The sequence below is a fragment of the Palaemon carinicauda genome, chromosome 12, assembly GCF_036898095.1.
Source record: "Palaemon carinicauda isolate YSFRI2023 chromosome 12, ASM3689809v2, whole genome shotgun sequence".
NCBI lineage: Eukaryota > Metazoa > Arthropoda > Malacostraca > Decapoda > Palaemonidae > Palaemon > Palaemon carinicauda.
This window is the reverse complement of record NC_090736.1, coordinates 145,621,252-145,627,546: the sequence shown is the minus strand read 5'-3', so window position 1 is coordinate 145,627,546 and position 6,295 is coordinate 145,621,252.

Genomic DNA, 6,295 nt, shown 5'->3' with positions numbered 1-6,295 from the left:
CCTTCACAGTTTTTCTTTTGTTGCCACCCACCTAACTGAGTGCTTTCTGATCCGTTAGGAACTGTCTCGTTTACGCTTTTCAGTTCTTGTTTTGCTTTTTCAAGTTCATGACTGTATTTTCACAAGCCATTAGTACTTCGTTGGCTTCTTGCACTTCATCCTCTTCTATTACGGGTACCCATTTTTCTACATCTCTGTTCCCGTTGAGAGCAGATATATGTCCATCTTCGCATTCAATAATCCTACAGCTGCTGTATTTTCCGTAGACTTCCCAGCTTGCCTATGTAAGTTACTGTCTGCCATTCGTCTGACTTTTGGAAGGAATCTTATTCTCTGTACAACTTTTGGAACACGTGACTATTGCACTTTCCTTGGGTGTGTCCTCAACAATGGGTGTGACCTCTTTTTCCTTGCTTGACCACTAATTTAATCTTCTGTATGAATTTCCACCGGCTTTACATCAGCTTCTTTCTCCCTTATTACTTTTTCACTTTCCTTCCTTTTCACTCTGGCACCGTAACATGTCAAGTAGTGCATCCCTCGTTCATAAACATCCCTTTCAAAGCTGTATGGTATCTCCTGAACATGATTTTCTTGTGCTCTTACGATATTAAGAGTTATATTTCAAAGTCACTATTTTACCATATTGACCAGTAACCCTGGCTGGTCCTTTCCATTCCCTTTGTTCTTCTCTCTTGAAATAGACTGATCACCACTTCTAAGGATTTTACCAGTGGTTCTTTCTTTGTGTCTTGGTGCTCTCCGTATCTTCTCAGATGTTTCACAGGCAATAAAAGCTTTCCTTGCAGAGTGGCCTGCATTAAGATGTTTAGCAACTATTTCACTTGATGTATTTTCCAGTGGCTCAGGTTTGAAGAAGGTCCAAGTCTTCTCCAAGTCTCATCAATGACCACCAGCAGGAGGTGGACCCTGCTTCACTCATTTTTGCCTCTCTCAGGCTCAGTCCAAGAGGGATATTAGGATGAAGAAGGACAGGTATGTCCCATGCTGTTAGTAAGGCAATGTCATCCCTTACACTTTCCCTCCCTTTTCCATCCAAATTCATTCCAAATTTACCTTTGATGTTCCATCTCTAGACATGTGAAGGAGGTAGAATGATCGTACATTTTTTGGCTGAAAGTCTAGTGCAAGCTTCTCTAGTCATCTGCCATTGGATCTTCACGAGTTGTCATAGGAACAGAGCATGAGTCTGTAATTCTTTTAGTCCAACCTGTACTTGTCAGTCTATGTTCAGTCAGAAGATTTGCTCCATAATCAGTATACAGAAAGGAAGACTAAATGCTTTACATGACTCGAGGGACTTGTAGTTCATGCATGCCTTCAGTCTGAGTGTTTATGCTTGGACTGCTTGGAATGACCTCTTCAAAGCTTACCAGGATGAGATCAAGACCAGCCCTTGCTTTTATTACAATTCAAGGATTGTGATTGAAGAAAATCTAATCTAATGTGAATATCTGGGAGTATTGTTCGACTGTTTTTTTTCCCTTGCGCTCATGTGAGCAGACTCAGAGAGGTGAGCAGTCCCAGAGAGGTAGAGCATCTGCTACTAATCAGTAGAAACTGCTGAACAAATCATGGTAATAAGAAAGAACTTTTGGCAAATAGAGAAAGTGAATTTTCTCTCTCATCTTCCTAGTACATCAACGCCTCCTTCCCCCTCTTATTTTCTTCTTGAGACGTCTTATCCAAAAGAAGGAGCAGTAGTAATAGTTTCTCAGGAGACCTCTCAAATATTGCTTAGGAATTCTAGTGTGCTCTCCTCTCCTTCGGGAAGGAGTGACAGGTCTTACTTGCTGACTGCTCCTTAGGATTCAGTCAAGGGGATCCATAAGCTTGGTGTAGATGAGTGTGACTCCTACCTTCATCATTCCTGTCATGACATAGGAGGAATGCCCTGGCACTGAGGAAGCTGTTCTTTTACCATGAGGCATATTTACTCTTCCTTTGACTGGTATCTTCAGGGTTGGTTGAACAGTTGTGCGCCCAATGTGACGGTATTTGCTTTGTATTTTATGCTAGTGAATGGTCTCAGGGAGGACCCAACACTCACTCTAATGGCCAGGCAAAGTGGAGATGTTATGTACATCTTCCCTGTTCCTACCGTTAATAGGAGGAGCATCTTTGCCCTTAAGAGCCGCTTTCCGCCATCAGGAGGAAGTGACGAAGCTTATGCACTGACTGATTCCTTCAGGATCTGTCAGGCAGAGTGTGAGCCTGGTGCAACAGCTACTGATGTGGCATCGGTTACAGGTGATCGGTCCCACTTGCACCAATCGCTAGCACTATATACCAGGTAAGGGTAGGGTATATGCTACATTTGAAGCCACTCTCCTCCTTCTGGATGGAGTGACAGAGCTCGCCTGGCAACTGTTTCCCCTGGACTCGGTCAGCTTAACAGTGACCCTTTTATGTATGTTATGTATATATATATATATATATATATATATATATATATATATATATATATATATATATATATATATATTTATATATATATATATATATATATATATATATATATATATATTTATATATATATATATATATATATATATATATATATATATATATAGATAGATATAGCCTATATATATTTATATATTTATATATATATCTATATATATATATATATATATATATATATATATATATATATATATATATATATATATATATATATATACTGTAGATGTGTGTGAGTATAAGGGATAAAGATTATAAATTCACAATCTTATCGTTGTCACATAAAACAAGGAAAACTGCAACTCCTCAAATTAGCAATTCAGAGCATAGAAACATTGCAGTTAAGATTATCGAGTTTTTTATATTTAGGTATACATATATTCATTGGGACTGCGAAGTAAAACATAGCACATTCCTTCTCTATAACAAGGCGGAAAAAATTATTTCTCAAGATTAACAAGGCATATGGTAATGTCCTACCAGGGACACCTATCGAATATGTTTTGAATTCAAATAGGAAAATGGTTGGTAGTAAATGGTAAGAAAATTACAATATATTTGAATTGATTAGAACTCGGATTGAAATAGAATGTAATTAAATTCTAGATTAATCTATAATTTATCCAGTATTGTTTTTATTTTATAATGATTAATTAAATTCTTCACTTTACTTTCTTACCTTGTTTCATTTATAGTATAATATTTTTTTTTATTTTTTATTTACTTTTTGATTAATCTATTGATATTTTATATGAGAAGATTTGATATTACTGATCATATTTATCAACTTTTCATTATTCTTTATAAGAATTTTGAATATAGAAAAAACTATACATATCTTGCCAATCTTCATTTTACATAACAGACGAATACTCATTAAATACTCGTACACCAACCTGAAACAATTGACATAAAAAATAGCCATTAGAAGAATACAAAAAGGAAAAACAAATTCTAAGAGTCCAAAGGAATTATGTCATGAGGGAAAATTAAACTTGGGTCTGAGAACAACAAAATCGCCTGGCTTTGAAAGTAATGATCTCTTGCAATCACAAAGAGGGAAGAGAAAAGGGATTCCAAGACGCCGTTGTTGTTGTTGTCGTCTGCACCAGCCACCTGTTGCGCTGGTGCTCCTGTCCTGGGGCGGTCTGGCATCCTTCGGGCTATGCTGCATCCTTCTAGCATCTCTCTCTCTCTCTCTCTCTCTCTCTCTCTCTCTCTCTCTCTCTCTCTCTCTCTCTCTCTCGCAATAATTTCTTCTCGTCATAAATGGTGCGTAACAGAAATTTTCTTTGTACTTATTGGCATATTTTGAATCTCTCTCTCTCTCTCTCTCTCTCTCTCTCTCTCTCTCTCTCTCTCTCTCCTCTCTCTCTCTCTCACAATAAATTTGTCCTCTCCGGTCATAGATGTTGCATATACTGTATACATATTATATATATATATATATATATATATATATTATATATTATATATATATATATACTATATATATATATATAATATTTATGTATTTATATATATATAGATATATATACAGTATATAAATATATATATACATATATATATATATAATATATATATATATATATATATATATATATATATATATATATATATATATATATATATATATATATATATACGTGTGTGTGTGTGTAAATCAGAAAAATTAAATATTTTGAGAACAGTGACAACTATAAAAAGATATTTCTTATATAAACTATAAAAACTTTAACAAAACAAGAGGAAAATAAATTAGATAGCATTGTGGCCCGAGTGTACCTACAAGCAAGAGATCTCTAACTCTATACTGTATGCTGTTTGCATGATATACTTCCCTTTCACACAAACTAACCACCCTCATCTTTCCAAAAATTGCAAAATTAATATTCTCTAATAACATCACACTAATATCCCACGAGACACAAAAACCTTGATTTCCATCACCCTCAAACACCGTTACTCAGACCTCGCTATTTCGTAGTTAGCCTCACGACTGTCCGAACATTACAATCTGGTTAAAAAAAAAACAAATGAAAAAACGTCACCTTTGTATCACCCGACAGCTTCTGGAGAATCTCCCTCTCTAGACATGATCTCTCTCTCTCTCTCTCTCTCTCTCTCTCTCTCTCTCTCTCTCCTCCTCTCTCTCATCTCTCTCTCTCTCCTCGTGTTTATCATTGTTTTCTTATCTTATATAAAATCTTTGTTGCGTTAAGGGGATCGGCCGGTTTCCGACTTTTTTAACGACAGGTTGTTGATATATAGGGGGTTGTTAAAGGATATTGTGTGGAACTTTTGGGGAATTTTTTTTTTGTTCAGTGACCTTAGGTTTTGTGACGCCAGAGGTTTTTTCGGCCAAAATTGGCCATTTTCAAAATGCATCTCCTCCTTTGATTTTTGGTTTTAAGAGGATGAGATTTGAACCATGTATAAAACACATATGGACCTTTGATTTAAAGCCGGGATTTTTTATTTTCAATTATTTTTCAAGATATGAATTTTTTTTTTATGAAATTTTCCCGGAAAAATTACAGGAAAAAATTTGCCAAAAATCAGAAACTCAAATATTAAAAATCCCCGGCTTTTTTTAATCTACCATGCTTCCCCGTATTATATATGAAATTACATTAAGATTGGTCAATACTAAGGGAGGAGATACATTTTGAAGGTGAAAAACTTATGTTTTGAGAAACGGGCCTTCAAAGTTTTAGGTACATAAAAAAAAGTATAAAGACTGTGTACCATTAATTTTATGTTTTTTTTTTTTTTTTTTTTTTTGAGTATTAACTGTATTTCAAATCTTATTTTTAATGTCTATGCTTTAATGCAAAAGTATTATGAATATAAATATTAATCAATTGATTATCTTTGTGCCTAAGACATATTATTATAAATTTGGTTTTGTAAATGGAGCCTTCCTTCCTTCTGTAGAAACCGGTGGGCATTTTGCAGGTTCTGAATAATTTTCCCTCTGCATTTAGGACATATCTTTTTTATTAGTGTCTCAAATCCATCCCTTGCCAAATGGATTCTCGAATTACTTTGCATCTACAATTCGGTATTTGTGATTCAAGTAATTTTTCAAGTCTTGCTTCACTTATTATTATCATTTTATTTTCACTATCGTTGATAATATCAGCCTCCGATCCACTGCATTCTTCTTCTAAAATATCTTTGCTCTTTAGCAGTGATGAACGAATAGAGAGACGATTAGGGGTGGATGTGGTTGGTCTCTGGCCAGCAGTGATGTTAGCGTGCGCCATTTGCTGCGCGGCCCCTCTCTCTCTCTCGTTGTCGCTCATTCCCCTCTATGGCATTAGTTTCTTGAATTCTCTGTTCTACTTCTTCGATGGCTATATCAAATTGGCGTTTCCGCATTCTAGAAGCATGAAGTGAACTCTTGCGCCTTTTAGGCATGGTGAAAAACTAAAAACACCGCAGAAAAAAAAGAGAGTTCAGTCAAGGCTAGCGAGCATGAAAAAATGCGACCTTATTACGTGAGGATTTATAGGCAACTGAGCCTCATGAGTCATGACTCATGATGGGTGTTGTTGTTGTTGTTGGGGTATTAAAGCCAACACTTGTTGGCACGGGCCTTTCCCTTGGTTGGCCCGTAGAATGATGGGTGTTTTGTCTTGTCTAGTTATAACCAGAAAGGTGCCAATTAGGATATTATTGACATTATATATTTCATTTCAAAGGAAGTTTTTGTAACATATATCACAAAAACTATACCAGACTAAATAATTTGCGCTTACTGGTGTTTTCTGTGTATAAAGTTATTGTTACATTTCAGGCCATAACT